Here is a 24,490-nt window from a genome sequence, read left to right as displayed (position 1 = left end):
CCCGGGAGGAGGACACCACCTTCATCCTGACTGAAGCCAACGACTCCTCAACAAACAGATTTTTTCACACAAACTTACCTGCTCGTGACCTCCATGTTGTCCAGCAGGTGAGTTTATTTTAGGCAGAGCTTCACGGAATCTGCAGAGGTTGGCATATGAATGTGTCTGCAGTGTCAGCACACGACAAAACTATCACAACAATGTCAACATAACATTTGGGGGGTGGGGGTAGGGGTGGGGGGGTGAGGGTCATCACTGTACAGCCTGGACGTTTGAATTAGACCTAATTCATAACAGTCATTTATGATAATAAATATATGTCCAACAATGTCAACAATCTCAACATCCCCGGCCCACCCCACCCCCCCACCCCCACCCGCAATGATTTACAAATAGCTGATAGAGCAAGCAGCTGACAGAAATAAATGAGCTAATCTGATGGCTGTGTAGGACTTCCACCAGATATTAATTCATCAGGAGGCCACAGAGTGCAGACAGATACAAATTCCTGCTTTAATTATGTATGGGAGCTGTGCTGGAAACAGGAGACACCTCTACTACCAGGACTATTTCTCAGAGCAACTTTATGAACCCCTTTGATTCCATCGTTATTTTGTTTTCCTTTAGACATAATACATGTCTCGGTTGTTTTCCCCAAACACTCAAGACAAAATAGATTTTTTTCCCCTTCATAGCAATGCTTTCACATGAGACATTTGATAATGAACAAGTGGGAAAATAACCTTTGCCACATGAAATTATATTGTTTTCGATTTGCAATTTTTACGAGGCCTTCCTGGAGCCTGTTTGATGTATTTTGTTCCCACTTGGAGCCTCAAATGGCCCTTGCCGACTGGCGGCTTATCAAAACCCGTGGAGGTTTTATTGAATGAGTGACCAGTGGGTATCTAAACAGAATGCAGGGCTATTGATTTTGGTGAAGTGGTCTAATTGTTTCTAGTAGACAAGGGCTTGTCACGATTATTTGATTGATTAGCTTGATACTGGTCTGCCTCCTCATCCTCCTCCCCTGGCCAGTTAATAGCAATGTAATCCCAATACACTGCTGTATTTCTAATCCATCATCATTATCATGGCTGTACTCAGCACAAGATTAGTCCATGAGGATTTTTCTTTTTTGCATTCCTCAATATTAGCTCTGCCTTCTATATGCTAAAGAAAGAAAGAAGAGAAAAGGATGGCTGATCTCCTGCGAGGTACAAGGGAGAGATTATTATTTAAAAACAGGTTGATACACATTAGAGAAAGATGGAAAGAGATCACATATATATACTAAAGTCATAATGTAAAATGTGCAGTATAATTCTGAATGCAGGACTATTTTTTACATTGTTGTGTTCTTTTACTCATGTGAAGCATCTGAGCGCTTCTTCCATCACCGTAAGAGATGGAGAATACGACAGCGAAATGGTTGTTGGGGATGTGTCACAATAGTTTTCCACTTCAAGCCTCAGACTGCATCTGGCTTCAGGCAGTGTGGCCACGGATGGCAGGCTGACATGTGGCGTATGTCTGGGCGAGACCCTGGTAAAAGTCCTGTAGTCACAAAATGAGCAGAGAGAGCCTGAAGCCTGAGAAATAGAAAGAGAAAGGAAGGGGACAGAGGAGAGCATGGGGGATATAAGTGTGAAGTGATGGAGCGAGAAGCCGTGACTGGCGGAGTCCACACGGTCTCCGTCCTTGCCTGTGGTAGTGCCCGGGCCGGGGTCTTCACTCATTTGTCTAAGAATGTGGAAGGAAGGGAATGGGGGAGTGTGAAGAAGGGTCATACCAGAGGGGTTTGTCACATTGTGTGGAGGTGACACCTCCAAAGACCTACTGGCCTCTATAGTGGACAGCCCGTGTCTCCCCCAGTCCTCCCCGTAAGGAAAATGGGTCTCCATGGCTTCTCACAGTCACACCAGAGTCTCTGCATGTCTAGCAGCACATCTCCACTCCACTGTACTCAGTGCTCTCCACTAACTAGACGGGCATGTTTAAAGACTCTCTTTGTTCACTTCCTGCAGCCTGAAGTGGACTCTCATTTCTGTTTTTGTGTTGAAATCTTTCCACGCCACACAACAGTTCCATTCCCAAACCATGAGTCAGCCGAAACAAAGGAGGCATCAGTGTCGCTCACTCTGCCTCTAGAATTAAAGAATGACAAACTTTCCAGTCCAGTCTCTTAGCCTGCACGTCCAAAGGAACATCTTCCCTTCGTTTGCTGTGATCATTTACATTAGAATTCTCCAAGAGGCGGCTTATCGTCTTCATTCAATAGGATCTGTACACTACTGACTTGTAAGCATTTGGGACAAGTGTTAGTTGAACCTCTTCACCCATCAAAATAATCAATTGGACTTTTGAATCCATTGTGGCAGGTCTTCTAAGGTTAATACAGCTCAAGGGACATTGTTTATCATGTATAACTTTCATTTTGAACAACTATAAATGAGTATTGTCTTCATCTGCATGCTTTTTATTGCCCATGTGAGGCCTTCTGCTCCACAGCTACTCTGCTGTCATAAATGTTTAAAAAATGCCCTTTGGTAACGAGTTTGTCATGGTTTTATTCGGAAATATCAATGAGCCCATTATGGTGGCAGGTATTTTTTTCAATCGATACACAATAACGTATTAATATTTAATTCTTTATATGTCACTACCATATAAAAAAAATTGATTATTGAGAGGCGGCAGATGGAGCTCGATTACTTTGCTGCTGTAGCGGGGAGATGGAGAGAATAGACAACTGACTTCAGGAATGAATGTGTGCACTCATGTGGCACATATCCTTCAGGATATGTGTGTCTTTGTACTGTCGGTGTTCACATGTTTATATCGTGGACTCGCCTGTCCCTGCTGTCTTTGTTTAAGACCGGAGAGGTGACATCTCGGGATCCTGGAGGGTTTTTGTCCTCCAGTCATAAAGCCTAACTTCAAGGACACTTTGTCTTTATGCAGAAACAACAATGTCGACGTTAGAACTGGTGACCATCAAGTGTCTGTCCCACTATGGGTGGTGACACATGATCAACAAGATTTTAATGAAAATGTGTCAGCTGCTGCACATCTCATCCCCTGCTTACAACACTCGCTCTGCTAACCGTATTTTGTTGAATGTCCCTAAAAAATTCTCTGCACTGGTTTGTGTTCATTTAATGTTGCTGCAGCTACAACCTGGAATGAACTACAGAAATCCTTGCAACTAGAGTCCTACGTCTCCAAGTCGGCCTTTAAAGCCATGATCACGGACTTGCTGAAAGACGAATGCAGCTGTTTCTCAGGCTGTTAGCATGTTGGTTTCTAAACCCCGTTTATTTATTTATTTTCCACTCCTTTCCCTCAAGAGGGGCTTTTTTTTGACTGCGGAGACTCTTGGTGAACCTTCAGTGCATTGACACAATTTGTATGTTAGTATGTTAACAACCACAACAACAACACCGAGGTGTACGTATATCAAGGAAAGTGTTGTTTTTGACCCAAAGCAGCAGTTATTATTTTGTATCTATCCCTATTATGGCCAACATAACATATTTTTCTAATTTTCAACAATTCCCAAATATTTAAGAGGTGATTTCCTAAAATATATGGGAACTGTATTTTGTATCATCTAATACTCAAACAAGTAGAAATGTGCATCTGTGCATTTGTTATTTATATATATATATATATATAACACACTTAATGTGCCAGTGAGTATTGAGACTAGCTGCAAGGTGTTTGTGGGATTGACAAACCTACAGTACCCATGTTTATAGTAATGAAGGAGCATGTCACACAGTGCAACTCATGGATGTGTTCTTAATCATAACAATGGAGAGAAAGACAAATATAGAAACAGTTAACAATAAGGGAAATACACAATACTGACAGTCGTATCCTGCACAGTAAACTAAGGACTAATAACCTAACCCATGTAGGTGTTGGACAGTGAGTAGATTAGCAACCGGTGTGTCTGCAGCGCTCTCGCTCAATACGGAACCAATTTCAGAAATTGTTGTCCCCATTAGTCACTTAGACACAACAACATGGCAAAATAGGGTGCGGGATTAAAAATATCAAAGTGGGACTTCAAGAAGTAACAGACCCTGCTGTGAAGCTGTACAATATCTCTGTCCTCCTGGTAATACACACATATCACCAGGACAGTCCGTGCCATGTTAGACTTCAAATGAACTGTACAACGACCTGCAAATGACAAGCACAGAGAGTTGCAGGCCCCTGCGACTTTGGTGTGAATGAGTTTTAACCCTTTGTTAGCGAGAAAGAGGGGAAGAAAGCATAATCTATGATCCCAATGTTTCTGGAATGTTTAAAAAGGTCAATATGCTGATATTTTTGACAGCGCTTGACCTTTTGTGAAAAAAAGTAACAAAACCATTGGAATTGAAATAACTTCTTTGTTTAGTTCTGGCACATAATGTATCACAGTCAAAGCATGCTGTCTCCCCGCAGCATCTGCCCATGAGTGACTTGACTGTTAATCCGTCGTATTGATCTAATATCAAAAGGTGCTATTTAAATGCAGCATAACTCCCCAGGAGCCATGATCTGTCAGTAGGCTCTGTTTGGAGTCTGGCTGAATAACTAATGTCTGTTTTGTCTGTTGCTGTGTCCAGGTGGCCCAACATCTGGCCTCTGCGCACCGAGGCAGGGCCCTACCAAGTGGTCATACAACCTGAGTAAAGTAAGTGAGTTCATTTTACAGCAGATGTCACCAAGTGATTCTCGATTAAAACAAACAACAGCAAAGCAACAAACAAGGAGTACAAGTATTTACACATAAGTGAACAATGTCTCCAAAGAGAGAGAGTTCTAAACTTCAGAAGCCACATCCTCAAAAGCCCTCAGACGCCTCCTGGTGATGTAGGGCGGCAGACGGTACTGTAGTGCTCTAACGTCGGCGGGTGCTTGAACATAGCAGACCTCGCGAGTATCTCCAATTAGATTTTGATCTTGATGTGAAGCTAGTGTAAATAATTAAGATCAGTGGTCAAAAGCTTCACCAAAGAAGAATTCAGGATCACTCTCGAGCAATCCAGGGATGTCTTGCAAAGGCAGGTGAAACGGTGGCCTGCTGCTGACACAGCTTAAATCAAAACTCCCTTTCAAAGAGCAAGGTGGCATATTGACACTGGGATTAGATTATGTATTGATAATATGAGTGATCCTTGTACCGTCTGACTAACTGTAGCTGCTCTGAGGTCCTCTAGCCCTGTTTACTACTGCAGGAACTTAGTAACCCGTGTCCTGTTATAGTTTCCACTGTCTCCTGTCTGCATTAGGTTGAGCTAAGTTCTTGGAACTTAAGGGAGCGACATCACAGTGATACACTCTTCAGTTAATTTAATGATAGTGACAATGTGTGGACAGACAATCAGTATGAACACCACCTCTGTCCCACAGCTGCGCTCGCCCTCGAAAGAAGTATGTCTGACTTTTTTTGGTTTGTAAAATACAGTTTGAAACACGGGACAGAACCTTGAACCAAAAGCTCACAATTCTGAAGAGGTCGTGTCACGGGAATATTCAGGTTACAATGCACTGGAGGTACATTACGCTGCAAAGGAGTCTGTGCAGTATGCACAGCCATTGTGGGAGACACTGCTGGGCTTCCTGAGCCTGCAGGCAGCAGAGGAGGCTCTTCCTTAAATTGTGAAGCTCATGGTGAGGTATGAAAGTGAGCAGAAAAGTCAGGTTTCATATTCAAAACAAACACATTCAATAGTGCAAACAGGCTGTCTAAGAATGACACAAAAAGCTGTTTGTCTGTCTTCTGTTTAGCTCACCGTACTTAATAAAGACCAGTGCTTTAGCTTACAAATGTGTTTAACAATGCGCACAGGTTTTATGTCAAATTAAGCCTGACACCAGCTTGTGCATTACTGTCTATTTAGAATGGATCTTTTTGACAGCCCCATTCACAGTGGCAGTAATCCCAGTACAACCAGCTACTTCAATTCCAGCGCCGTTATTCCCGCACATGCATTAGATTGACCTCACATTAACCCAGATACATTTGATCTTTAAGAGCCATAAATTGGCTTTTGTCATTACCATAGGTTAATTACTGAGATTTGCTCTGTACCGTTGCTACACTGAGATTGCAATAATAAGCACCACACAAAAGCCATTCACACTGCCTGCATGAGCACTAAATAGGCATTGTTTTGATCTTTCTTTTCCTGTCTGGAGTTGTGTTTGTATTGGTCTATTATTAGCACTCTACCGAGCAGTACTTTTGATACAGTTTGATTTTACTGAGCTTGGTTGAAACCTTGCCCTTCCTGTCATTCTCTCCCTAATAAGTCTTCTGACGTGCAGCCCAGGCCCGCATCTGATTGCTGTCCTGACATTCCTCGCAGCGCCTTTACGAGAAGGAAACTACTCTTTGTTTAAGGACTTTCTAGAATGCATTGCTAGGGAAGTTTCTAAGATCAGTTTCTCGCAGATTTTTGTCTGACATTTGTTTTAGCAGATTTGTTATTTATTCAATAAAATTAATTTGTGTGCAATTTATTCAAAATAAATGTTGATGAATTCCCAGATTGTTTAAAATGAAAACCTAAAATAATGGGCCCTATATGCCTGCCTTAGTACCAACATTGCTCAGATTAAGGTCTTAGATGCTCTATAAGTACTAAAGCATCCTCTTCTCACATGAATGCACGTCAGACTGAGTGATCAGAATGTCCTTTCCTCTTCTATGAGTCTCCATGCAGCAGCACCACACAACGTCTCTGAACAGCTAACTGACACATGTGCATTCACTTCCTGTCAGCTGGTGAGGCGCAATCAAAATTTACATTAAAAAATGACTATATAGATATATATATATCTATATAGTCATTTTTTTATATATAAATAATATAATAGGCAACTATTTTGAGAACACTTTTTTATCAAACAAATATTTTGTCACATTGTAGTAAATGTAATATCTTTGGGATTTTTCTCTGATGTTCTTTTAACCAAATTATTCACAATAAAAATATTTGTATCACAAAAATAATCAACAAAAATCATTCATATGTATTGAAAATCATCCTTAGCTGCAACCCAAATGAAAAGGAAAGAAATCGCAGCCTGCCTGCGTGTCTACCTACCCGCTGCGTGTCTACCTACTAACAAAAGACTTGTTCCTTGTTTACATTTATTTAGTTCATAATGCTAACTTTAAGGGAGTGGCTTTAGGGGGAAGCCTGAAGGGAGGGGCTGTCAGTGTTGCAGACTTGGTGACTGTCTTGCTAGTTTTAGCGACTTTTGGAGCCAATGTTGCTGGCTACATCCATTGGAAAAGAGTTGACAACACTGTGCTGGGTTTTTGGTTGAATAACTTTCATAAATCATCTTACTCTTGCTGGTTTCTCCAACGTTACCTAGCCTAGCTTTAATAATAAGCTAATGTGGATGCCTCACTTGAGCCAAAGTCTCTGATTCAAGATAAGTGTAAGCTTACACAGTCAACTCTCCTATCATACAACCGTCTCAAGTTGTCCAGTCAAAATCACTAGTTGTAAATATAGGAATCTTTGACATAAATGCGGCATAATCTTAAACGGTCTCTTATGGCCCATTTAGAGGTGTTCCTTGGTTCTCTTCTGACTAGTACATGAAAAGGTTCCATACATTTCTGTAAAGGAATCAAAGGTTTGATCAACCACGGATGTTTAAAAAAGATTATCGGTAGAGATCAGTGTGTGTGTGTGTGTGTGTGCGTGTGTGTGTGTGATGCTCATATTTGATTATTACCAGTGGGCGTTGTTTCTCTGATGTGCCTTTATGAGAAGTGGAGAGGTTTTAGATTTCTTTCCTTTCATAGAAGCCCTGTGCCGTTGATCCTCTTTTAGCTCAGTAACCATGACACTCAGTCTCTCCCAGTTTGATATGCAGGATCAGAAACGGCACTCCAGATGGTAACTAGAACAGCACATCTATGTTGTTTTCTTCCGTGATTGTACCCCTAATGACACTGAACGCTGTGATTAGGATCAAACCTGAGAAAGTTATGGAAATTATTCAGTGCCTACTGCGATACGTAGTATAGAAATGTCATGAAGACACTGTCATTTTTCCACCAACGCCAAGTTTAGATGGACCTAGCGCAATACAGTTAAATACAGGGAATACAAATCTATTTTGACGCTGACAAAAATTTGTTCATGAAATGTACACTGTGTGTTGTGAAAAAGCCATTAAAGTGTCTGAGCCCTGCACTGTGGGATTGTAGTAAGAGTGTGCTTGAACACATTTCTGTGTACACATTCAATCAGTGTTGTTCCCAAGCCACTGGGGTATAACACACAGAACTACATTTTGGTCCTGTCGTTAGTTAAAGCCAGTTCGCCTCAGTTTGATAGGAAGAGTATGGATTACCTGTAAACTGCAATTCGGCTAGTGACAGGTCTCTCCAAGTGAACCCTGCTGCACTTCTAATTGAGCTGTGGGTTTGCTGTGAGGGCTTGTGTGGGAGTTTCTGTCAACACAATTTCTAAATGAAACACTAATTTCTGCAACAGCAAATATTGAAGAGACATATTCATGTGAATCTTTCATCATTTCTGATATGAAATGCCTATTTTGTTCTGCATGTAACCTGCTCCGAGAATCTTTTGGGGACTTGTTCAGATGTGCTCCACTAGGCAGTCTCTCATCTCATTTTCACTTTTCCAGTTGTTGCCTCTGGAGTTTTCAACTATTGAGTTAGTTCGATCATTTGAGGTTGTCAGACAACAATCAATAAGTGGTGCTTCTCGGGTTTATGTGAAACGACAGTCAGCGGTACTTGTAAATACCTTAAGGCCCTGCAGTGACAATGGCGAGGTAGTAAATGAGAGCCAAATAAAGTTCATGGTAATTACAGGCTTTAATGAAGACCAGCTCAAACTGGCCATGTGATAGACACAGCATACATCAGTGTTACCTTCCCTTCGCTGACCTTATTGAAACTACACGTAGAAGAGAAAGTTTAACTCACTTCAAACATTTTATCAGCTCCAGTTATAATGCCCCGTTTAGTGTGGAGCTGTGCGGAGACCGTTTACATCATTTAAACCCAGACTGACCTGTCTCTTAAAGGCTGTTCCTCAGTACATACCTAAAGCTGCCATATTCAATATTTGTCTAACAACGGATAACATTACTGTGTGTGTTTGTGAAAGTCATCACGCTTAGTGCCTAACATTCAGAGAATTAGCATCTAATTGTGCATCTATGTGTTTACGCTTATTGTTTTTTTCTTCTTCTTCTAGCAAGCTGCTGCTTCAGTTCACTCTTTCCGCTCTCATCGACATTGTTTTCAGAAGCAGCATGTAGCGGCAAAATAGCTAACTGTGCATCTCCTCAGCGCCAAACGGCAAAGAGACACAGTTAGCGACTACCTGGGGAACATTGTGGAGCATTAAGCAGTTAAAGAGTCAGACACTTTCCTCCGGAGTTGTTGGAGAGCAAAACAGAGCTAAAGGAAGAGTAAATGTTGGATTTACATACCCCCACTTCAATTCAATTCAATTCAGTTTATTTTGTATAGCCCAATATCACAAATTACAAATTTACCTCAGAGGGCTTTACAATCTGTACACATACGACAACCCGGTCCCAGGACCTCACATCAGATCAGGAAAAACTCCTAAAAAATGACCCTTCACAGGGAAAAAAGGGAAGAAACCTTACTTACACTTAGCATTAAAATGCTATCTGTATTTATTAAGTTATCTAGATTTTTTCAAATGCATGTTAATACGAGGTGTAAGTGTGTACAGAACACTTAAAAGATGTTAGAAACAATGTTATCGGAGCAGCTGTAAATACAAAGACCTGTATGTCAATATCCAGAAAACATATCCAGATCACATGTTAATACCAGGTGTGAATGGAGCCACATTGTCTGGTGACCAGAAGCTCATGTCCAAATTATTGTTCATACTGGATGTATAAATAAGCATTTGTTTCCTAACAATTTTGCCATATCAACTGAAATGTTTTTTCTGCCTCCGAGTGGCCAAAACAAAGTGCAGGTTTATTAAAAAGAAGAAACAACTAATATTCCTGATCTCTGCAATATAGTTTTATTTAACTTATTTAACTATACGGTTGGCTTATAATAAATGCTCTTTTACGCCAACGTCTAGTTAACAGTTAATTACAGCCACAAGTCAATTTATAAAATAGATAATTTGTCAATCTCGGCTAAGACTGGAAAATTAACATTTAAATATTAATAGATACATAGAAGTACAAAATGATGATTCACATAATAGCATTTTGAACTATTTAGATTGACTCTACAAAGTAGTGTGGGTGATGTCAGGAGGAAACCGTATTATCCTTTCAAGACAGGAAGTGGATGACAAAGATGTTAACCCCTTATTATTATTTTTTTATTATTCTTCAGGCATACATTTGTGACTCATCTTAAGATCTTTTGTATTTCTACCACAGCGTCTGTGTTCAAATAGATGAAAACACAGTGCATGAAAATGTAAAGTGCGATTCATTTTTTAAAGGCGAAAAAAGACTAAGAAAATTAAAAAGTGAAGAAATGTGGCATTCTCACTTCACCTCCACAAACACATCTTGCTCTCCTGCCACCTCTCTTTGCTGCACACACACACACACACACACACACACACCCTCTTTGCTGTCCTCCTGTGACACCGGCGGTCTTCTCCAGCTCGGTGACAATGATGAATGCAGAACATGAAACACATTAATGCAGCGGATTCTGGTCAATGTCAGGCCTTTCTTCACTGTGTCAAGTTAAACAAACAAGATCAAGCAAAAAGCGAATGGTAATTGACCCTCCAGAGATAAGGGCCTTGCTATTGAAGCAGGAGGTCATGGGAATCTCAAGGCATCCTCAATCCCGAAAATATCCTCCACTCACTGTCCAAATGGTCACTTTTATATGTTGCTATATGCTTCTTATATCCCTTACAGAGTTTAATTAATATGCGAATGGACCCTGCGTCTTCGCTGTGCAGCGCTTCATCAGCCATAGGCCGTCATTGTAGGAAGTGGATTCTACTTGTGTGTGACGTCTAAAGCTACATCGGGTGTCGATACTTCTGGCATTTTGACGACACATTCTGGTCAAATCTAAGTAATTAGGGGAGTTTTTGATTTAGCAATTCTGGTTTTCAACGATAAACCAGAAGTTCAAAATGAATGCCCGTCAAAGTATGGTGCTGATGCTGTATAATTGGAAGTGTAGGTGGTTTAGTGCGTTGTGAAAGTGATGTATTTAAGGCCAACCCATCAGAGAATTTCATTTTATATTCCCTTTTCTTATAATACAATCATTTTGGACTTCTAGACCAATGGTTCTCAACCTTTTTGTGTAAAGGATTTTGATAAGAGTCTGATTCAGGGACTTCCATCTGAGAAGATTTTTGGTTGTTAGATCTGATTAAGACCAGAATTATATAATTGTCAGCTTTAGTTGAGGAGATAACCTATTGCCCATTTATTTGTGGGGACCCCCTGGTTCTCCCTCAAGGGTCCATTGCACTAGACAATGTGGAACTCACTGTATTCAGGGGGAGTATTTGTATTTATTTGTGAGCCTTTCAACATAAAGCTTTTAAATGCGTGCATGTTTCTAATGAATCTGAATGTGAGGTAGGCAGCTCTAAATGAGAAGCTCTGTCAAAACATATCACACTGTACACTTCATGTGGCAGACGTGTCATACTTAAAATATATTCTTCCTCTGTGCTTGTATATTTTTAATAATGCATGAGCTACCATGTCTTAACAAGACAGAGTTATTTTAATGTTCCATTTTAGACTTGCTTTCCTTTGTTGGACTTCTATAAATATGTCTGGTGTATTTTGTACTGTTGTGCAGTTCAATACAAAATAATTAGATGCTGAAAACAGAATGTTCTTAGCCTGGTTGTAAAAAAGCGACTGGGCAATCAGAGCATTGTAGGAGGGATTAAGAATGAGGACATCCTCTTCCTGACACACAAAATATCTATAAAAGATAGGAATTCAATTTTTTGCAAACGTGGAGATTCATGTGGTAGTACAGGTTGTTGTATGTCAATAGCAACACAATAAGAAAATTACGCCTACAGCTACCGTCTTATCTGAAAATGGCGCTGGAAGGACAGATATGTTACTTGCTACTTTGTTAGGGTAATAAAAAAAATGCTGCTTGAACACAATGACACACTGAATAATGAGTTAAATTAGAACATCTATGTTTGACAGTTGATGGCTATTTTTGCTATGCTTCATTTAAAGAGTTAGGAAGCAAAAATTCACCAAATTCACATATTTACCCATTAAACCCTGGTAGTATCCAATAGTTTTATTTACTTGTCCAGGTTTAAGATATATATGACTTAAAGCTTTCGGCTGCCAACACGATATTTAAATTGTTAAATTTTTTAAATAGTTGAAAAGCAGTCATTTCATTTCATTTCTTTGAACAGCGTGAACAAAAAGTGATTCACCATCATAGTGATGGGGTAGTTATGTATGCCGTAGTATAACATGTGTCAAAGCCCAAACTGTCTGTACGACTAGAAACCATTCGGGGCATGTGAGGATGTGCCTCAATATTTGAGTGAACTGGCCCTTTAATGCAATTGGACTTCACGGCGTGATTGTACTGTAAGGCGTTATCTATACATCATCCTCCCCAAAAGGATTCTATTCTTGATATTTATTAGATTAATTCAGTCAATGCCAAATGAAATACAAATCAATACTAAATGTGTGTAAATATGCTACAGTAGGTGCATGTGATTGGTTCCACGCAATGTTATTGTCATTTTATTAAGCTGAATGTCGTGTTGATTTCTGTATCTGTCCTGGCAGTTTGTGTTTTTATTACTATTAATTTATCACTTGGGTTTTGTCTGCTTGGCCACTTGCATTTATAGAGTAATAAGGGAATGTATTTAATACACCCCCGCTTTCAGTTGCTGTGTGAATTGTGAGCATGAATCAAGGGGGTTGATTAAACCATACTGTCCCAGGCTTTTAAGTGTGCTTAATTTCACGCTATCTATAAATAAAGCAATTATTTTCTTTTGCACACTGTCAAAGTGAGGGCTTCATATGTTTGGCTTTGCTGGGACAATTGTATATGAAGGCTGTTTCAAAGACTTATTGTGCATCTCTATTTCTCTTCTGGTTAATCCACTTCTAATGTCGACTATGGGTGCTTTCATTAAGAAACGAGCGCCGTTTTTTGTTTTTACAAAGCTCAAATTATGAGGGAATTGTATTTTGAATGCACTTATGAAACAGTTTCAGCCGGGGAGTTCTATTGCATACTTTTGTTGGGCTTAATCTACAGATTGTTGTTGCTATCCACGTGGGTATTATGCAATGCAAACTCCTCAAAAGAAAACAAACAGGGAAATTCTCAAGACTGAGTATGTGGGAGGGCTTATCCCAGCGTCTGCTGCCAGTTTCATCACTCGAGGATGCTTCATGTTGAATGGATTTATGCTTTTATTTCTAATCTTCACTGTGTCTCTCTTGCAGTTGGGCCGAGTCTTGTCTTGATCCTGACCAAAGCAATGAGAAATGAAGCTGCTGTGATCACAAACAGCCTCAAACTGTCTTTGGAATAATTTATATTCATATTGTTATTGTTATTAAAAGCATATTTTTGGTTTTGCATATCGCCTAAATCTAATTGTATCTCTTTTAATTGTGTGAGTGTATTTCTAAATGCTGAGTAAGACACAAGGTTATTCACACAGTAACATTTGGCTTCATAACTGCTTTAATAACACCTCCACTGTGTACACATTCAAAAAGTGTTGTGTATAATAATGCATATCTACTGCAGGACCCAAATGCATTGTAATTAGAAAATAATGGGCTAGTGTTCATGGATGGGAGGTTTCTACTTAACATTTTCCCTTCAAGCAAATGGGCGAAAGTCAAAATCAACCTGGATAGAGGCCGTCAGACCCCAATATAAAAGTTGATCTAGCCTGTTAAAAGAAGGGGTCTGTGCACACAGAGGTGTAATGACCAGGCTGTCTCTATTAAGGCTAACAGCTCGTCTCCTGCAAGGTGGTCATTTAGTAGTGCTGCTCATTCAGCCTAATCAATGGTTGAAGCAGCAGCGAACCATTAAATAAAAAAAAAAGAGACGAGAGATGAGGTGCTTCTGATTGGGGTTAATTGGATGTAATTGGAATTTATACTGTACAGTGGACGACTCATTAAGAACACATTTAAAAATAATGTCGTTTGAGCTCAGGTCATTTAACCATTTGTACATTGAAAAAGTGTAAGGCAGGACATGGGGGGGGGGGGGGGCTGGCATAGCTGGTTTAATTCAACTATCTATACAGGCTTTTTGGATTGAAAGAACTATTTGATTAAAATTAGATAAAATGCTAAGCTATGCACTTAGTATGCACTTTACTTAAAGTCCTCCTATTTAGTATTGTATTAGAAGCAGTAAATAAACACTTAATGAATGGCTTATTGGCTTATAACACATCATAATGTAGTTGTAAGTAGATATAAGGGTCTATTAATGTATTTGTACGAATCACTGCAGGCTGCTATTCAAACAGTTATTCAATGACAATATAGTCAAGAATAATTGTAATAAAGTATGTCTACATAGGAAAAGTTATAATGGTTAACAAACACAGTACATTACCAAACACTTCTAACTACATTATAGTGTGTTAGAAAACATGTATTCATTCTTTTTATACTGCTTATAGATGCTAAATAAGGGGTGTTGACAAATTATGTTTGATCTGAGAATTTCCTTTAAATTGCTGAATATATTCTCTCTAATGTGTTGTCCTGCTAGCATCCTGTGTTGGCCGGCCACTTGAAGCCCTGTGCCACGAGACAAGCTCAGACGGATGGATTTCAACACTAATCCGTTTGATGTAAGTGAATTTAGGTTCTAATTCATGTGCTTGTGCACTGTATAACAAGCCAGAATCAGCAACACACGGCCCATAAATTGAAGAGGAGAGTGAGGGGGAGAGAGACAGAGTCTGGGATGGGAGAAGGGGGTAGAAGAATATGGTGTTTAACTGGAAGGCAGTATGTTTTATCAGTCACTGGCACCATTTAGCTGACAGAAATGAGCAGGCCCAGCCCTGGGAATAGGGCCTAGGCACCGGGTGTTCACCAAATCCTCACAAGAAGAATATCAGCACTTCTCACATGCTGCTGCCTGATATCCACTGCTGTAGCTGAAAACTATCTCCATTGTCCAGTTTGATTGCCTGAATCAAACTGATTTACTGCAAATCCATCTGAGCTTTGATAAATCTATTACAGTTTCATTTCGCTGATTTCATTAACGTGAATAAAACCAGCCATGCTTTCTGCATAACTGCCTTTTAATGGCTTGGCCCTGTCACCTGCCTCAGTATTAATCCCTCTGACTTATTGCTCCGCAGAGGGAATGAGTAATGGGTATTTGAATGTGATCAGCACAGTACAATGCAATTAAGGAACCAGTACTGTTCTGTGCCTTTAATCCTGAACTAATTTGAATTGCAGTTTGATAGCACTGTGAATCCTGCATAATTATGTAGGGTGCATATTAAACTCTGTGACAAACCGAAGAGGCCTTTAACTAGCCCTGCCATGAGGAGAGCAGCCAGGAGAGCCCCAGTAAGGTAGCCAGCCACAGCACACTGGAAGTCTCAATTACCAGCGTCCTGGCTGACAGGTGGAGGCTGGGTTGGGAGAAGCCTTCATTTGAAAATGGTTGACGTCTTTCTTTTTTTCATCCCCAACCTCAACAATTATGTGCAAGTGTCATTCTACCCTCAAAGTACAGATACATCAAGTGTGAATCAGAGAAGGTTCGGGTTCGGTCAGTGTTGATAAGCTCTGAGGGGACGGTACTTTTCTTCGAGGTCTACATTCATCATGTCTCCATTGGTAATTGTGAGTTATTTTTATTGGCAACATACCTAGTGAGGTTAAATACAGTATTTTAGAAGCATCAAGGATGCAAACCCCAGTTTGTGCCTCTCGTGTTTTACTATTACATGCAAATCACTGAGCGAAGTAAAGGAGTTTCTGAAATATAATTAGCCAGATTAAATAAAAGGTATTTTTAGAATTCCCTTCGCTGCATGTTAAAAAGATTTCTAATAAGTAAAACCCAAACAAAGATGACAATCAGAAATTACATATCTCATCGCTCAATTTCTTACCAATATATCAGTTTTGCTTTGTTTGTTTTCCAAAAACTGCAGCGATCTGTATTTGTTATCATGTTCAAATCTTAGAAATAGTTTTTAAATGAACTTCTAGGTTTTTCAAACCTCAGTAATTATTTTGGGTAAAATTGGATGCTTAACTCTGTGATTTGAATGTTAATATATGAGAGATTCAAACGGGTGCTGCAGTGGTGCATGCTTATCATGTCTCAAAAAGAGCACACAATGTGTTACTCCACGTGACAATGGTGGGACAAAATAAATACAGTTGTAAATCTCAAATGAATACTTGCATCAGGAATTACCTTGTGCCATGTACCATAAGTGGTCCGATTTGGGCATATTTCACACCCCTTAAAAAATGAAAAATATCCTTAACATTGAACTATAGTGCTTCACACAAGATTGAGTCATAGATCCAAGAAAGGAAGGATGTAGAGGGGAGAAGAGGAAGAAGACACAGAGGGGGCTGCTGGCTAAATTAAGCCATTGTGACTCAAAATCCTCCTTTAATAAGGTTCATGCTGTCTACAACTTCATCATTTTCTCCTGAATGATAATTACTTTATTCAATCATGTTCAAGGTTTTAGTGAAAGCTAGCATTGATTGATTAACTTCAATTACCATGCTTGCATTTGCATAGATAAAAACTGCTTTTCAATTTGTGAGTGGCACGCGGGTGGAAACCCTGCCTTGATATTTGCATTTCAATGTGAACGGTGAAGGATAAAGGTGGGAGCGGGGACTGTTCACTGCTAAGCCCTTTCTGGTCGGCTGCGCCAGCATCTATTTTTCCATAAACACCCTTTGTTATGATGTTGGTTTGCTCCCTCCACGCAGAGAGAGCCAGCAGAGAGCTCTGTTTGCAGGCTGGCTTGACGGCTCTGTTGGGGGATTAGGCAACGTTGCACTACAACTCAGTGGAGAGCTTAGGTGAGCCGGGGCTGTGGCACTGCACTGAGACGGCTGCTGGGACATTTCACACTCCAAGGAATTGTACATGGCCATCCTCTATCTATAGGCTGAGTAAGCTAATGAAGATACACATGTGTACACAGCGAGAGGCAGTGGAGATAATGACAATTATCACATGTCTATATCAATCATCATTAACCAGATTGAAAAACATATATGAAGCCGCACTATTAATCTTGACAGATATCTCCTGCATTTAACCGTCAATGTATTTGAATTTCCTCAACTTTTCATCAAGCACCTTATATCTTACCTCCGCTACAAAACTATGTGTTCATTTTCAAACAGGTAATAAGATGTGCACTCTCTTGACAAGCTGGAATTTCTTTCTGCTTCTTGCCAACTTTAAGTGATAATGGAAAAACCAACAGACATATGTAATTACTTTATTGTAATTGGAAGACATGAGAACTTCAGTGTGAAAAAAAAAAAAAAAATGTTGAAGTCCATAGCCACTTGATCACTGTGAGCTAAAATAAAAATAATGAGAGGTGGTTTTATAATGTATAGAATTTCCATTTTGTTCTCCAGTGCATGCAGGTACTGTACAACTATACAGTAAGCGAAATCACAGCTGTGCCACTTATGCTTGAGTATTGGGATTACTGTCACCTTTGTCTGCATATTTTTCTTTGATTAATGTCACCCAAATGCTGTGTCTTCCAAATGAGAACCCAGTTCATTTGCATGATTTTTTGTACATGGTGCAAATTTGGGGATAAATTAGTCAGTCTTCCCATCTTTGTTGGCATGGTATCGAGTGATTTTTACTGAAGGAAAGAAGTTGGGAGCAATACTCCCAGAGAATTACACCTGTGAGATATGCTAATGATTAACACTGCCATAATGACCATATTTACCTTCATATAAAAAAACAGAAATTTGCATTAGGTGCCCTAAATGAACGAAGAGTTAATAATCAAGGCACTCACTTTTACCCCCTACAGCAGCCTCAATATGTTTAGTGGCAGGCCACCATCAGTCGATATCTAAAACATATTATGGCACCATCTCCTATTGCTGCCTTGGAGGGGAATTCCCAGATGGTGGGATTATGATTAGGTAGTTCACTTAGCTGTTTAGAAATGAGCATCTGGAAACACAGGTTGAATTAACACCACTGGGTCTCTCATTTTCTCTAAATGAGTGTCATTCAATTAATCTAATTATTAGGCATACAAAAACTGAAGGACTAATAGATTCCTATTATCCCATAATTATCATCTCTGCCTCACAAGTGCTTACATTTCAGAACAGGCTCACATGTGTTAAGCGCCACACGGAACAGCCTCCAGCTTCTCTCTCATGCTCTCAGCAAGTACAGACAAGTTTGAAAAATTAACAAACTTGGTTACTTTTTAAATGATCTGATTTGCATTTTGCTTTCTACTGTGAAGCGACTTTGCTCTCATTCCTGGTCCTTTCAGATACAGAGCCCTGCTGGTTTTCATTTTTGTCATGTAATCAGGTACTGATTTAGACCTGGAACACCAGCTGAATGAAATTAAGTATCTAGTAGTACTGAAAACAAGAGGCACTCTGGGTACTGAGGAACAGGACTGAGAGCCACTTAATTACAGCACTGTATCTGTGACCAAATAAAATGCACCTCAGAGGCATCATTAGCAGCAAATACACAGATATACTGCTCGGACAAATCAGTGGTATAGGTTTGAAATTCAAAGAGTCAACTCTGAAAGCAATTAGAAGTGAGAAAACTGGCAATCACAGTGGAGGAGAGCTATTTCAGAACAACTTAGCCGTATCCTATCTAGGACTCCTGTGGCTATTTCTGCTACATTTGTTGCAAACAAAAAGAGGTTGATCTGCTGGATTTTGAAGACGTCGTCTTCCTGTCACTTCACACTATCCGACATAATGGACGGGCAGAACGGATGATCGGTGTCAGCTCCTCATCAGTCGCCTCCTTTTACATGGATCCTGTGATGCAAGCCTAAAGTGGCCCGTGTCGTGCACCCCCCCCCCTATCTGGAGCCCCCGCTGGCCGGAAGGACCCACTCCCCAGGCTGGAGTGGCTCCTGCTGGGACTGCCAAGCCGCTGGCGAGGGAGGGAGGAGGGGTTGGAGAACATTGTCAACAGCCCCCAACCTCGCCCATCACCCTCCACCCCATCCTTCTCTCCTATCCTCTGTCCCTACTTACCCTCCCCCACGTATAGACAGACACTCTCCCTGCTGTATGCGCGTGTAGACGTGTGTGTGCACTTGTCATTTATCTCCATATGGGCTTCTCTGGTGAATGCATGTGTCAGAGAAAGGGAGAGACTGTGCGTGTGTGAGTGTCTTTGTACAGGTCTAGGTATGAATGATTTTTAGTGTGGGCTGTATACGTGTGTGTAAGTGAATGACGGAGTGAATAAACATGTCCCAGGAAAGGATTAACTTCACCAGCTGAAACATCGAGGGGAGACACCAACAATACATGTCAAATGCTGTACACAAATAATCAAACACAGGATAAACTTCAACCAGATGAGGTCATTGTTTTGTCAGAATAAAACCATTTAAGTTGTAATAGAATTACTTTTGATGCTAAAACCAGTATCCAAATTGAACTACTCTTCAAACATTCACATTTCATTTTCTCAGCTTCAGCACGATAAAAAAATAATATATATTTTTCACATTCATCGAAACACATATCAACCGTCCCCCCCACCCCCCAACAGGCCCTCTATCGGCCACTCTTCAGTCTAGCCTGGTCTATAATGCAAACACCCAGGCAACTTAATTCAAAAAGAAGAGATACCAATTTCTTCTCGGCAAGAGATATATCAAGGATGTTAAACAAAGCAAACAGCTGCATCGGATTCTGATGGCGCAAAGCTAAGCCTTCAATTTCAGCCTTCCCTCAGAAGAAAGCAGAATTTACCTTAAAATATATTCCTGGTAGAAAAGAGAGCGTATTGTGTTATCATGAGAGTCTGTTTACCTAGTGAATCTACATATGGCTATCTAATATCTTTGTGCCATTGAGCAGGTTTGAGGCTGGAGTCCCAGGGGTTTCAAGGCTAGGATTATGCATGGCGGGGGTTGAACTATTGCCCCTGTGTGATTGAAAGGCCTCCACCAGCTTAGGCCCTGTTTATTGTACATTTGCATTGCTCAGTTCCATGAGGCTGCTGGGAACTATCAGTGGCCAGGCAGCTCATATCTGGGCTGCTATAATTCGGTTTCCTCCGGATCCCCCTCATGCCTTCCAGCCAGCAGGAGAGGGAGCAATCATTTAGTCTGATTGACCAGGATATACCCTGATCAATATCTCGCACCAGGCCCCACACGGTAAGAGAAAACAAATCAAGTGTTTGTGTATTAAAAGCCAATATTTACACCGGCATTCAGGATTAAATACCCACACGTGTCCTTAATTTGAAGTAATGAACGGACTGTTGGGATTTTAGGCGTCATGTTTTGCACATTGAAGAAAAAAAATGTAAAATTAAGACATTGTGAGACAACTTTAAAATGTGTCACGTTTTGTGTCAATCGGTTGCTTTCTGAATCATCTTCTTCCACTGAAGAGCAGATCTATTAACAAAGATAATTGCGTTTGAATCCATGCCCTGAAGTGGTCACCTCTGCAATTTCACTAATTCATCCTGGTGAAAGGCTGACCTTAAGAATTGTAATTACACACACCTGAGTTACACAAGAGCCCAAGAGGTCCGCAAAACGTTTACTGGTGAAGAAGAGCATAATTTACAGAAAACAATTAGCCCATTGTAGTGGTAGTCGGCAAGAGAGCTCTTCCAATGCAGCTTCTGGCTTGAAACAAACAACTGATCATAACAAAGTTGTAATATGCTGTCGATATCACAGCAAGAACAAAGCCGCTTTGTTCATCTGGTTTTGTCACAAACTTGGGAGAAACACAATGCACCTGCCTCTTCTTAAGGTACACAGTGGGGAGCAGCATTAGTTCTACATGACCACGTGGAATTAAGTGGTTTAGAGTAACCTGGTATAAACACAAATCATTTATGAATTTTAATAGGCCCGCCCATGCCTCATAACTATGCATGACTTCATACTTTCATAATTGACAGGAAATCTGAAATAGGCCAGGGGTCGCCTATTAGAATGACTTTTCATTTAATTTTTTGACAGCCCAATACACAAATGCGGGGCGGATTCCTTGAGCATATTCATGTAGTGCACAGGAACCTTTCTGGTGAAATCTAGCAGCAATCCCCCGAGGCCAGGACCGCCTCTCTTATAATTACACAGTACTACACTGTACTAGCGAAGTAGATCTCCCTGAGAGTCGCACATAACGTCTGAACTGTTCAAACGAGAATTCAATTTGTCCATTACACTATAACATTGCAGATCCATTTCAGTGATTAAAAACAAAAACTCGAAGAGCCAGACATGCACATGGCACACTCCAGACACCGGCCAGTGCGTTACAAACAAAGCAGTGCTGCGGTGACAGGTGTGTTGCGCAATGTTACATCACTTCTAATCAGTGTATTCGACCGTGCAGACTGAGCAAGTAGAGGGTGTTGCATTTTTGCCAAAGTTCAGCTGCGGGTCAGGATGCCCCCCCCCCCCCCCCCCCCCCCCCCCCCCCTTCGCCATCATCTTCAACACCTACCCTGCACTGAGAGGTGTTCATATACAATAGAACAATATGCAGTGGGAGGTGGAGGAATGCGGGCCCTAACACCCCCCTTTTTCCACAAGCTAAAACTCATTGTATCCCTAAGATGTAAATCTACACCTCTGGGCTATAAAAGTGCTACAAAGAGGGTTCTTGACTGAGTAAATTAACATTCATCCCACTCGCAATTAAGCAGACAGACTGACATTGTAGCTCCTACATCGGCTCAACACTGGGGGCTTTGTTGACATGGCGTCTGGACAGAGGAAAAAAACAGAGGAAAATATTTTCAACTGAGTCATCGACTGGACATTGGTATCTGGAGACTGGAGTCGGAGTGCAAAAAAAAAAAAAGCTGTGCAAGCAATGCTCTCTCTCCGGGATACTGCACCATTATTAAGATCATCTTCACACCAGAAGGAGCAGAAAGTGTCAACCCCAGTTTGTTATTTCACTGTACACTGTTGACCAATTATGGACCGCACAGGTCTGTACGTCAAAGTGTTTTTTCTGTATTGAAAAAAAATTGCTTTATATCAGTGTGCACATTTATCCACAGTTGGACCTAATATGAAAACGGAATTGGTCTAAATCTACAACAGATGGTGCGTGCTGTTAAGGCCATTTATAGCTCGCAAAAAAGGTGTTCGTAACAAGCACAGAGACACATCAGGCTCATAAAACCCCTATATGGACCATAGTAAAAAAATTAAATGTCTTCCATTATTCCATTAAAAACAATAGCATAGTATTAAACATGACCATATTGGTTAACAACAGATATAAGAACACATACTGAAAGCATGAATACATTAATATCTGCTGCTTTTAGTCCCAGACAGTTACAGTAGTGGCATGTTTTGGTAAAAGGATATCATTAATCATGGGTATAATCAGATGACATCAGGTCATGGCCCACTAAGTGTGTTTTCCTCATTATGGTAATATGGAGGAGAGGGGTGTGTTTCCGCTCTTCTTCTTTTCTTTTTTTTGGTGCTTTTTGCTTTGACACTTTTGTTCATGACAACCTACTCCTGATGGAAGAGGAAGGAAAAGATTAGGGTCTTGGACACAACAGCCATCTTCTTCGATGACTATAATCTGGTAAATGGTGTCTAAAATCTTCATTAAATAAGAGACTTTGCGATCTCAGACGGAATATCAGGTTAAAATACAAGATGTTTTGCTGCTGCTACGAACAGATTATAAGTGCAGGCAGAAGTAGGACTATCTAGAATTATTTACGACGTCTGAATAAGTCAGTATAAACAAAGTGAGTTTGCTCAAAATTATTATTTTTTTGTTTACGTGCCATCAAATCTAGATTCAAGTCACCCCAACTTCAGTTTATGAATAGACCGAAAGCATTTTTGTGGCAGTAGAAAATAAACCCTGAGGCTATTTACTGTCTCCTTGATATATGAAGTTTGTGGGTTTGATTGTGTGATTATGTTCAGGGAGAATGACCTTTAGTGGCAACAGTATTGTAATATAATGAGGATGTGTCAGTCGGCGGGAGTACAGTGATGAGACGAGGCCAGGCAACCGGCGTTTAGAGCATCGATCCGCCAGGCACCATGAGTATAGAGGGGAATCTAAAATATTTCAACGCCTCCTTCTCCCAATATACAGGTGGATACGAGATCTCATCGAGCTGCTCTGAGGCACTTGAGGTCGGCCTGAGCCGCCGAGTACAATAAGAAACAAGACAGGCATATGGACCCTCCTGCCTGTGATTAATGATGAGCAATAGATCGTCCGTTGTTTCCTGATTCATAGAGAATGTTAGAAATTATATAAAACAAACTGTGTACTATGTAAAAAAAAAAAGAAAAAGCTTATTGAAAAATCTTTTATTTATTAGTTTTCTCAGTTAAACGACATAGATTTAATGTAAGTAGAAATATGACAATGTTGTATCGTACTAATTGTGATTAATGTGGAAAATATAAAAAACTGTCGGAGTGCAGGTGACAGGAGAGGTGGTGCAGATTGATATGGTGATGGATTCTCTTACCTCCACCTTCTCATTAACTCTGGCCTGAGTAATATGACCTGGGAGAGATTTTCTCCTCCTACTTCAGCCCTAACACTGAGTCTCTAAGCCCTGCTCGGTAAGCCCTATCTCATAAAGCACAATTAAGTGAGCCAATCAGACAGGCTTAAAGTCACACCTCTAGTGCCTTAACTCCATAATTAACCAAAATACATCATCAGCAATAAATCAGCCCCATGGGTTCAATCATAATCATAGTCAATCATAATGTTGTAATTTGCTGTGACTTTTACCTCAAGGACTACTTGGTATGATTTTGTCTAATAGGATTTAAAATCAATATTTTTTAGTCAGTTTTTCTTTTAAAAAATAAAAGTAAATCATACTACGCATATAAGAAATCTGATTTAGAATTCAATGTGATTCTGTGTGCTGGTTGAATGTGATTTGAGTATGTAGTGAATAGTTTATCTCTGGGGTCTGAGCCCTAACTATGGAAGCAGAGCACCAGTGAAACATTAATCACCAAAGTATTATGGCTCATATCGTTGGACAGCACATTAATTCAGGTGGCTATTAGGCTGCCTCGCAGCCAACCTTCGAAAAAGGTCCACATTGAAATTCAGTTGACAGTGTACAGTGTGCAGAAAGCCAACTATGGTGTTACTGCATCCCAACAATAAGCAAAACAAATTGCACATGTGGATATAA

Source organism: Cyclopterus lumpus, chromosome 21, assembly GCF_009769545.1.
Source record: "Cyclopterus lumpus isolate fCycLum1 chromosome 21, fCycLum1.pri, whole genome shotgun sequence".
NCBI classification, from domain to species: domain Eukaryota; kingdom Metazoa; phylum Chordata; class Actinopteri; order Perciformes; family Cyclopteridae; genus Cyclopterus; species Cyclopterus lumpus.
This window is presented reverse-complemented; position numbering follows the sequence as displayed.